Source organism: Herpailurus yagouaroundi, unplaced genomic scaffold, assembly GCF_014898765.1.
Source record: "Herpailurus yagouaroundi ecotype Mexico unplaced genomic scaffold, PumYag 163, whole genome shotgun sequence".
Lineage (NCBI taxonomy): Eukaryota > Metazoa > Chordata > Mammalia > Carnivora > Felidae > Herpailurus > Herpailurus yagouaroundi.
Genome location: NW_024412404.1, coordinates 33,300,711 through 33,312,184, shown reverse-complemented (window position 1 = coordinate 33,312,184; position 11,474 = coordinate 33,300,711). Strand labels below are relative to the sequence as shown.

Sequence of the window (11,474 nt, the reverse complement as noted above, 5' to 3'; positions counted from 1 at the left end):
TTTTTTCAACGTTTATTTATTTTTGGGACAGAGAGAGACAGAGCATGAACGGGGGAGGGGCAGAGAGAGAGGGAGACACAGAATCGGAAACAGGCTCCAGGCTCTGAGCCATCAGCCCAGAGCCTGACACGGGGCTCGAACTCCCGGACCGCGAGATCGTGACCTGGCTGAAGTCGGACGCTCAACCGACTGCGCCACCCAGGCGCCCCAAACTAGTTTCTTAAGGGAACTAATTTGTCAGCAATGACAATGAATGGATATGGGGTCCAGATTTTTTCCTTATTAATTAGTCTTGTTATATTGTGATGTAGCTGTTCCAAGTAACAACAAAAAGTTCACTTTGGGTTATATACTTAGTAAACACAGCCTAGCGCTTTCAAGATCATTAAGTTTTATCTTTTCAAGGATTCTTCCTGTACTGTTCTGAAAAGTACAAATAATAAAGATCAGCTAATAGTCTACTATCTATAGCTAACCATACTCAACAATTCTGTGAGTATCCTTTCAGAGTGTAATCTCGGTACAGAAGATACATTTTTTAATTTGGTAGAAGTAAAGAGCATGGTTCCTTGGTGTCTAAAGACTTGGGTTTGAATCCTAGTTCTTTGATGCCTGTGTGGCCCTAACCAAATTACTTTTATGAGGTTTAATTTCCCCCTTCAGGAAAAATGGGCATAGGATGATAGATCCTGAGATAACCTCTGAGATATCGGGTTCATTGAGAGTATAATCCCTATAAAGAGCGTGTGCTGTGTAAAATGCTAACTGAGCATTTAGTAAGGATCTGTCTCTGTGTCCTTGCTATGCTCCTTTTTTGAGGCAGATTCCTTTATGCACAAGATTGCTTACTCAGAGGGTTTCTGCAAACCTTTCCTCTCTCTCCTTCCTTATCAGTTTTTCCCTGTCTTTAATCCTTTTCTGGTTTAGATTTTTATTTTTTTATTTAAAAATTTTTTCTTAATACTTATTTTTTGAGAGAGAGAGACTGCGCGAGCAGGGAAGGGGCAGAGAGGAGACACAGAATCCAAAGTAGGCTCCAGACTCCAAGCTATCAGCACAGAGCCTGATGCAGGGCTTGAACCCATGAACTGTGAGATCATGACCTGAGACAAAGTCGGATGCTCAACTGACTGAGCCACCCAGGTGGCCCCTGGTTTAGATTTTTAAAATAAACAAACCAGTAGATGGGAGTTTAATACAGATAGCTTTCTTTGTTTTGATGAGGCTATCTCCTGGTTTTATTTTAAGTGTATTAAATTGGTCGCAGTGATTCTCATCCATTATTTTTGGATGACAATGTTAGAACTATAAACTAGGGTCTTCTACCCTTTACCCTACTGACATTTTGGGCCAGATAATTCTTTGTTGTGGGGTAGGGACTATTCTGTGCATTGTAACATGCTTAGCAGCATCCCTGGCCAATACTCACTAGTTACCAGTTTGACCTTTTAGTTGCAGCAATTCAATTGGGACACATTGTCAAAGGTCCCACAAAATTGTCACCTGTTGAGAACCACTGACAAAAACAGTGGCTTGCCTATGGCATCTATAAAGGGATAATTATATACCTGTTTTTCTGATAATCTTATAAAGTACCATGCTATTACCAGCCTGTCCAGTGAATGTTTTTGACCTCTAGAGATGACAACATACAACTGGAATTTGCATGAGTATGTGATAAGAATGCTAGTAATAATATGGTGGTTGTTGAGCTGGTTCTATTTGCATCTCATCCCTGTGGGACCATAGTAATGATGATTATAATATAAGGTTACATTTGTGGGTGCCTACTATGTACCAGACACTGTGCCTTGATGAAGTTTTTTTTTTTCTTGATTTTTTTTTATACCTATTTTAGAGGAGAAATGCTGTAAAGGCTGTTCAAGTCTGATGCAATTTTTGTTACCTCTGTCAGTTTAACAGACTCATATGAACACTGCACATGACTCTTGATTGGCCAGACTAGATGAGACCCCTCTGCCTGGGTGGCTCGGTTGAATGTCCGATTCTTGATTTGGGCTCAGGTTGTTATCTCATGATTCGTGAGTTCAAGCCCCTCATCGGGCTCTGTGCTAATAGTACAGGAGGGCCTACTTGGGATACTCTCCCTCTGTCTCTGTCTCTGTCTCTGTCTCTCTCTCTCTCTCTCTCTCTCTCTCTCTCTCTCTCACACACACACACACACATACACACACTCACACACACACACACACACGTGTGTGTGTGTGTGTGCTCTCTCTCAAAATAAATAAACATTAAAAAGGATTAAAATAAAGAACCTAATTCAAATCCTGGGTTAGAAGTTGTTTGATGTAGGGGCGCTTGGGTGGCTCAATTGGCGTGGCTCAGGTCATGATCTTGTGGTTCGTGAGTTTAAGCCCCACACCAGGCTTGCTGCTCAGCACAGAGCCTCATTTGGATCCTCTGTCCCTGTCTGTACCTCTCCTGCTCATGCTCTCTCTCAAAAATAAACAAAAAAGCTGTTTGATGTAAATGTTGAAAATTGTTGAGGGGAGAATTTACAGTTTGATCATTTTGCTTTTATTTGGGTTGCATTTATTGTCCACTCTTGGTTGCTGTGCTTTATTTTTTATTTTATTATATATATATATTATATATATATAATATATATATTATATATATATTATATATATATATTAGAGAGAGAGATGGAACACGAGTGCGGGAGGGGCAGAGAGAGAGAGGGAGACAGAGACACCAAATCCGAAGCAGGCTCCAGGCTCTGAGCTGTCAGCACAGGGCCCAACATGGGGCTTAAACCCACCAACTGTGAGATCATGACCTGAGCCTAAGTTGGACACTAACTGACTGAGCCACCCAGGTGCCCCTGAGAGTGTTTAATTTTTATTTTTATTTATTTTTATTTTTATTTATTTTATTTACTTATTTTTTTTGGAGTGTTTTATTTTTATTTATTTTTAAATTTTTTTTTCAACGTTTATTTATTTTTGTGACAGAGAGAGACAGAGCATGAACGGGGGAGGGGCAGAGAGAGAGGGAGACACAGAATCAGAAACAGGCTCCAGGCTCTGAGCCATCAGCCCAGAGCCTGACGCGGGGCTCGAACTCCCGGACCGCGAGATCGTGACCTGGCTGAAGTCGGACGCTCAACCGACTGCGCCACCCAGGCGCCCCTGGAGTGTTTTATTTTTAAATTCTGAGGTTTAATTACTCAAAAAAATAAATAAAAATAAAGTACTCAAAACTGGTTTTCAAATCATACATAATGAGTAAAGACTTGAGTTAAAATATTTAACATCATAATTTATTATTGACTTAGTTAAATTGACTCATGCTGTACTTATATGGGCCTCCTATTTCTTGTGGCCAAGATGACATCAACAGAAATAATTGTCTCAGGACACACCTGAGAAGGGTTAGATAATCATGTTAATTGGACTATTGTTTCTTAGCCTTCCTGGTTTAGCACTTGTTAGATTTGGACAGCTACTTCTCAGGATCTTTGTGGCACCATTTCCAAGATGACTTTTTTGTGCGTGATAATTATAACCTTGAGTAATTCATGTATCCCCTTCCTCCTTTATTTTACTGTATTTGTGGTATTTTCAAAAATTCTATTAAATAACTTAAAATATATCATAAGTGTTCAGGTTGATGACTTTTCACAAACTGAGTATATCTCTGTAATGGCGTGTGACCAGCATCCTAGAAGCCTCCCTCATACTTCCTTCTGATGATTGCTCCCTGCCCCCAAGGGTAACCAGTATCTTGATAAAAGTCTTGTTAGCTTGATTTTACCTGTTCTTGCACTTTATGTAAATGGAAGTATACAGTAGTCTTTGCATACAGCTTCTTTCACTCTGCCTTATGTTAGTGAGATTTATCCTCCTTGTGCCTTGTTCTAGGCTTTTCATTTTCACTGTTGCATACTATTCCATTGTGTGAATATATCACAATCTATCTTTTCACTGTTAATTGACATTTGATCATTTCTAGTTTGGGCTATTATGAATAGTATTGCTATGAACATATAAATGCATTTGTTTCAGGTATATATCTAATGTATGAATTGTTATGTCATACTGTCTGCTTTAATATAGACTGCCAGTTTTTAAAAAATGGTTTTACCAGTTTGCATTCTCACTACCAGTGTATGAGAGTTTGGGTTACCCTATAACTTCTCTATCACTTGGTGTTTTCCATCGTTTTCATTTTAGCCATTCTGGTGGGTATGTAGTGATAGCTCAGAAAATGTCCTGTGGCAAAAATCAGCTGTGGATTTGGGGCATCTTGGGCCTTTAATCTGTCACACCAAACTCATGCATCCCCCAAAGCCTCTATCTTCTCTGAGTAGAGTTCTTCTGCTTGGGCCTAGTGTGATCTTCAGTCTACATTCAAAATTGGCAAATAGCCCCAGAGAAGAAGACAGGTGATGATCATCAGCTCATCTCAGAGGGCTCTCCCATCTGGGATTTGTACTTCATCCAATTCTCATTTCTTCCACAACTCTCCAACATCTTTGAAAATACGATTTTCTAATTTATCTTGGCTTTTCCTATTTATTGAAGGTGAATCTGGTTATGACCTGTTATTATCCTATCCAAAAATGGAAGCTGTTAGTATATTCTTGGGGTTTTCTATTGACATAGTTAGGGAGGAAAAGTTTTCCTCTACCATCAAAGGTTCTTTTGGCTGGTCTAAGATTTAAATTGACATGAGAAAATCCAGTTTAATTTTGTGAGTTCTGCATCCTGCATGGATGAGATGTTCAAAGACAGAAAGGTAAAATGAGGTATATATGCCATCCTGAGCTAGGGAATGGAATAGGGTCTGGGGCCTTAAAGAGGAGGAGGGAAGTTCACAGGGCAGGAGAAAGAACAGATATTTGATAATTAGATGTTTGCCCCCTATATACATGAGTCACTCAGATAAAATTTATCTCTGATAATAACTCTACTTCTGGGAAGGAACTCCAATTTAGATTCTTGTAGGTACATGAGGGGCCAAAGTTTCTCTTGAGCCTTCAGCTCAAAATAGTCCACATGCCAAAGTGCCACATTTTGGGGAGACTTGCTCTGAACCCCTTCATACATAGTCGTGTCATCTGTGAATAATGTTGTTTTTCCCCTTTATCATCTTTATGTGTTTTCTTTTTCTTGTATTATTGGACTGGTCAGAATTGGTAGTCCATTGTTGAATAGAAGAGGATAGTGACCTCCTGTTTGTGAGGAAGGGGGTTGGGGGTATCTGCATTATGTTACCACTGAGTATGATAATTGCTGTAGTTTTTGTGGATATTTTTTCAGATGAGGGAATTTTCTCCCTCCTATTTCTAGTTTGCAGACTTTTTTTAGTTTTACTTTTTAAATTTATTTTAGAGAGTGTGTGCAAGCAGGGAGAGGGGCAGAGGGAGAGAGAGAGAATCCTAAGCAGGGACTTCATTCCACGGCCTTGGGATCATGACCTGAGCTGAAATCAAGAGTTGGATACACAACCAACTGAGCCACCTAGGTACCCCATTTTGCAGACTTTTTAAAAAAGACACGTTGTTGAATTTTGTTAAATGCTTTTTCTGCATCTACCAAGATGATTATGATTTTTCTCCTTTTTTCCATTCCCGTGGCTTAATGTATGCTTCTGAAAAATAGCTTTAACCCCACCATATCTACTGTAGTAACTATTATCATATCTCCTTTCATGCTTGAGACAATTATACACATTCTTCTTTCTCTTTAAACCTGCTATACATTTAATCCTGCCATACCTTTTCCTATTTATTTTTTATTATCAAAGTATCATGAGGTAATATGGTTCTCAGTACAGGGACTCCTTTGGCAGATTAGAAGCATTCTTCCAGGCTCCTTCCACTACCTATCTCTGTTTTCTATGGGGAGAAAAAAGTAAAAGAACTGAAGACTCTCCTGGGAGCATTTATTTTGACCTATTTTAATTTTTGTTTCCTTGTTTTTGTTATTTGGGATTGTCAGGGAGGGGAATGGGGTCAGGGCAGGGCTGTGGGGGTGGTAATTGGGAGCTGAGGAAGAAAGCCAGATATGTGTTTCCTTAAGTACCACCTTCAGCTCCTCCTTCCCATGCTTCCTCTTTCTATAGTTCCAGCTGTGCCACAAATCAATTATGTAAATGCCCTTGGGCAAGTCACTTAATCACTGAGCTTTTGTTTCCTCTTCTGAGGTTGAGGAGGATGACCATCGACAGCCCTGTGGCCTGTCACTTAGGGAGACTGGGAAAATTAAATGACCAGTTTATTAAGCATATGCCACTTTAAAAAATGAGAGTAATCGCTAGTTTGGGTTTTGTACTGTGGCATCTTAAATTTTTTGACAGCCTAAAGGCTACCTATGGAAGAAGGAAGAAGGTGTGAGACACCCTAGTCCCCATACTACAACTGTAAGAAACCTGTAGTTAAGTAGCTATGGTAAGAGGTATAAAATGGAGGTTTTGTTCATTTGCTTCAACCTCCATAAAGCCTCTATAAAGTGTTCCATGTTAAGCTTGTGACCTTTAAAAAAAATTTTTTTTAATGTTTATTTTTGAGAGAGAGAGAGACAGAGTGCAAGCTGGGGAGAGGTGGAGAGAGAGGGAGACACAATACCCCAAGCAGGCTCCAGGCTCTGAGCTATCAGCACAGAGCCCGATGCAGGGCTCGAACCCACGAACTGTGAGATCATGACCTGAGCTGAAGTCGGATGCTTAACCAACTGAGCCACCAAGGTGCCCCAAGTTTGTCACTTTTAAAATGAACAGCCACTGATATGGATGCATCAAAACTAAAAATTTGCGAAAGACTTCTCTCTAAAATGCTGCTACTGTAGGATTCCTTTCAATTGCAACCACCCTTAATCCATTTAAGGGTTTATTTCTTCATAGCAAACTTCTTTCCAGAGGGCACAGAGTTAGAACAGATGACATTCTGCCTGGAACAAAGGCAAAGCATCTCATCACAGGAAAGTAAGATTTAATTGACAGGATTTTAGTTTATACCCACCTTTATGATCTAGCTGGTATATGATTTAGGTATACTGGTCTCTATAACTGGAGAGCCATAGGTACATGCTTCCCTGAGATATGTTGTGATTTTTTTAGGTCAAGTATCATGAATAGTATTTGAGAATATGTGGTCTTATATGGAAGCATCCTAGGGCTCATACCATCACTACTTTGATATTCTGTCTTACCTCTGCCCTTCTCAGGGAAGAAAGGATGTTAATGGTATAGTTTTGATTTCAGGCATTTTCTCTCTGGGTGCCTTCTCCCCATTGAGAAGCACCATAGGCAAGCTCTACTTCTGCTTATGATTTTGGGAGTGGGTGGATGGATTCCACAGAAGGGAGGTTTTGATTCATAATTTTGCTATTAGCCTGGTCACTCACCTGTTTGGTTTTATAGGTCATCCGTTTAGAAATTAGAAATAGATGAGATCTAACTTTAAATATGTCTGGGGCTGTGGAAGTGGGTAGAGAGCAAAAGGCACAGTAAACATTTTCAGTCTCCTGTTAAATAGGCTGTGAAACCCTTAAAGAGATGTGAGAAAAAAGACTGCAAAAGGTCATCGGAGTAAAAGATTATTTGCATTAAAAATTTCCTCTTGGTATGGGAATTTGGAAATGACCTGTTTGGGAATTTGATTTTGCAAACATGCAGTTTAGGTCTTTACACAGCTAGATAAAAATCCATACTCTTTCAGGGGAAGTTCTGGTTGTAGTTCTTTAACACCAACTGCTTGTTTTTCTGCTCTGTGCCTGTTTTTTTTCTCACGATGCATCCTTTGCTCCGGTGTGTCCTTCCTTTTATTTGGCATGCTTCCACTTACCTCCTCTCTTTTCCCTTCTCCCCTCCTAGATAGACTTGGGTGCCCATTTCTTGGCTCCCATAGTACCCCAGGAACAACCTTGTCACCACACTTTAAAGCTGATGACCTGTTTTCTTATGACTAGTCTGGGTTCCTTCAGAAAGCCCTTGGGCTTTGGGGTACTGGTTGTTAGAGCTAACATACATGATGTAGTGTCTGCACCTAAATAGGCCTCCTTAAATGTTCGTGTGGCTGTGGGGGAGCTGGGGTGGACACAGGACTGGAAGAGTTGAGTTTTAATTGTAACTTTTTGCTGTATGATCTTGGACAAGTGATTTAAGTTCCCTGAGCTTCAGTTTCCTTTTAAGTAAAATGAGGGGACTGGTCCACCTAGGGATCTTGTTCAAATGCCGATTCTGGCTCAGTGGGTCTCTGGTGGTTTCTGATGTTTTGCATTAACAAGCTCTCAGGAAGAACCGGTGCTGCTAGGCCATGAACTACAAAGGACCAGATAACATGTAATGGTTCTTCCAGCGTTTACCTATTGTGATTTTAGTCATTGTTTTAAATTCTGAGCAAAATTACAAAAGATGCTGTAGTTATTAAATCTGTCTCCACAGTTTATTAGAATGCTGCACACTGACAATGTTGTGCCTTATGAAGTTTCCAATGTATGATAATGTCACTAAAATTGAAAGTAATTTTATTGCTCCTAAGATTTTGACTTAGGTTAAAAATATCAAGTGTCTGGGAAAGCATTTGAGTTAGCACTAGCCTGTCATCTGAAAGTCAGAATTACTCGTGAAGGCTTTATGCTAATGAGGGAGCTGGGATGTGATCTCATGAGTATAAATACAGAGACAGGCAAGCTGTTGATGAATTCATCATCAGAGGAGTTCCCGATCATTTCCTTCAGTTCTCCAGAAGGTGAGAATCAAATTGTTGTGGGACGTGCTGATAGATATGCTGTAGGAGTCCAGACTATGCCTACTGAATATGGGTTGCTGGGGATGGATCTTGTTTGAAAATGTTGCTACTGTTTCTTTTGGCTTTTACTTCCTCAAAAAATCATGATATTTGATTGGGTAACAGTGCCAGCATAGAAATTTATAGTTGTCTTTGATCTCTTGTTCAAATGTCTAAAAGTAGTTGGAGTAATTTTTATATTTGACCTAGAGAATAAATCCATCTCTTTGCTCTCAACCATACTAGGGATATCAATCAGGCATGGCTTCAGTATTTAAATAAGTTCTGTACATGCCTGTGAGGAACTCGATGGTACATACTTTTTTCCTCAAAAAAAAAAAAAAAAAAAAAAAGGAAATCTGGACAAGGGAAATTGAGCCCTGAAAAAAGGTACAGAATGTAGCCTGTAGTCGAGGGTGGTTATCTTACTTCTGATGGATTTTTCACCTCCCACAGAAAAAGACAACTTGTCCTACCAAAGTGAGATGTATTTCATCTCCCCATCACAGCTGTGGGTTGGACAGACTTTTTAGAGCTCCATCATCATCATCATCATCACATTTTAGTCATATGTGGCCCTAGCTTCTCCTAGGTCAGACTAACTGGGGCAAGCACTGGAGGGGAAGCTAGGTGAACACAATGGCAATGGAATCAATAAATAGCCTTTGGGTTTTGCTCCCACTTAGTGAAATCCCAAACCCTCCCTCCCTCTAGTAGATAGAGCCTTACGGGAGGGAGCAGAGGCTATTCTCTGTGGTGCACACTAAGCTTTCTTACTGTCTGCTGCTCTTCTTGGGAGTCTTAATGGAGGCTGTCTCATGCCTTATTTAATCTTAACCCAAATTAAAGTCTTCGAAATCAGCTCTGTACTAAGACGTTTGTTGCAGTTCAAACATATTGTCCTTTGGGAAGTACCTTAACCAGGATTATTATTCTCGTGTCCCTCTTTGAAGGCTTAGGTGGAACATTTTCTGTTACCCTGAGATTCTTTTAACCATAAAACACCTTTTTTAATACTTAGCACTCAGATATTTTCATCTGTCTTTGACATAAGTGGCTTATGGCTAATGAAGTAGAAAAGAGTAGTTAATAATACTTTATAGTGTCCAGATTACTCTTAAAATTTCCAGTTAGTGACCTTATATCCCCCAAAATGTTAGTATTATTTTTATGCTCTGTTTTTCAAGAACTTTTTTTTTTACTGTAAATAAAGCAAGACTGTTAGCACTATCTGTAAAGTACTATGTGATTATTATTATTATTTTTTAAAGTAATCTCTACACCCAACGTGGGGCTCAAACTTACAACCCTGAAATCAAGGGTTGGTAGGGGTGCCTGGGTGGCTCAGTCGGTTGAGCGTCCGACGTCGGCTCAGGTCATGATCTTGCGATCCGTGGGTTCGAGCCCCGCATCGGGCTGTGTGCTGACAGCTCGGAGCCTGGAGCCTGCTTTGGATTTTGTGTCTCCCTCTCTCTCTGCCCCTCCCCACTTATGCTCTGCCTCTCTCTCTCTCTCTCTCTCTCTCTCTCTCTGTCAAAAATAAATGTTAAAAAAAAATTAAAATTAAAAAAAAAAAGTTGGTATGCTCTTCTGAGCCAGCCATAGTACCCAAGTACTATGTGATTTTTAACCAGTATTATACATTTAGTATGGCCTATAGTATTGATTTTTAAAATTTCAAATAGTCTTCTTAAAGGGAGATCTAGGGGACAATCTTAATAGGAACAAACCTCTTTGGTTTATCAATTGTTACCCAGGAGAATAGTTAGATAATTTCAGAGAGGAAGGTATTCTGCTAAAAGCAAACTGGATTTTTCCCTTCCTTAGTTTCCAGATATTTTAATGCACAAAAAAATTCTTGAAAATAATTGAATGCCTACTTAGCCCCTTCTGATTTACCTTTAAATCTGGATGTCTGTCTATCTTTAAGAAGCAGTCAGATCTACTTCTTTTGTCTTCCAGGTAAAAAGAAAATATGCTAGCATAGGGTCATTTTTCCTCTGTAGTCTCGGATGTTTGGGGCTTTACCTGATTAGTTTATTGGCCTACTGATAATAACAGGCTGATTTTTGTCTCTTAAATGATCCCCAACATAGACACAAATAGCATCTACTCTTAGTCTCAAAAACATGCATATTTCAGATTCTGGAAAATCCCTTCTACACTAATACCAAACACTCCCACAGAATTCTGTGTGCTAATAGCACATCCTGTAACTCAGCTTTCCTAGAGAGGGAAGGAGAGGACTATCAGAGGATGAGAAGTCCTTTGTAAGAGAACTTATCTTGCATTCTTGTTAAGATCACTGGACTGTTGTTGCTCTGGCATTCAATTCTTCACCATATTATAAAAATTACTTGGGTCCTTCCCACTTTTTGTTTGTAGTTTTGTTTTTTCTCTGCTTTCTTTTTTTAAAAACATTTTTTATTGTTTATCTTAGAGAGAGCATGCGCTGCCAGTGGGGGAGGGGCAGAGAGAGAGGGAGATCCAGAATCTGAAGCAGGCTCCAGGCTCTAAGCTGTCAGCACAGAGCCTGATGCGGAGCTCTGACTCAAAAACCACAAGATCATGACCTGAACTGAAGTCGGATGCTTAACCAACTGAGCCACCCGGGTGCCCCTTTTTTGCCATCTTCATAGTGAAGCCCATATCTCTTATTTTGTATAGGACTTTACAGGACTTTTTTTTCTCATTGGGGATTGCCCCCTATGTTCTG

The 11,474-nt window shown here is 39.8% G+C and overlaps 1 protein-coding gene across 4 annotated transcripts in view; it reads left to right on the top strand.

The window, feature by feature from the left end:
* The window catches only part of IDE (insulin degrading enzyme), a 112,316-nt gene that overhangs the window by 26,774 nt on the left and 74,068 nt on the right, over window positions 1–11,474 (top strand). Inside the window, exon 1 of one of the 4 annotated variants that reach the window (XM_040485866.1) lies at window positions 8,593–8,719. The exons of the other annotated variants lie outside the window; for them this stretch is intronic. The gene's annotated coding sequence lies outside the window, so the exon portion shown is untranslated. Of the gene's footprint in view, window positions 1–8,592; window positions 8,720–11,474 lie in introns of those variants that run through there. 4 annotated transcript variants of the gene reach the window in all.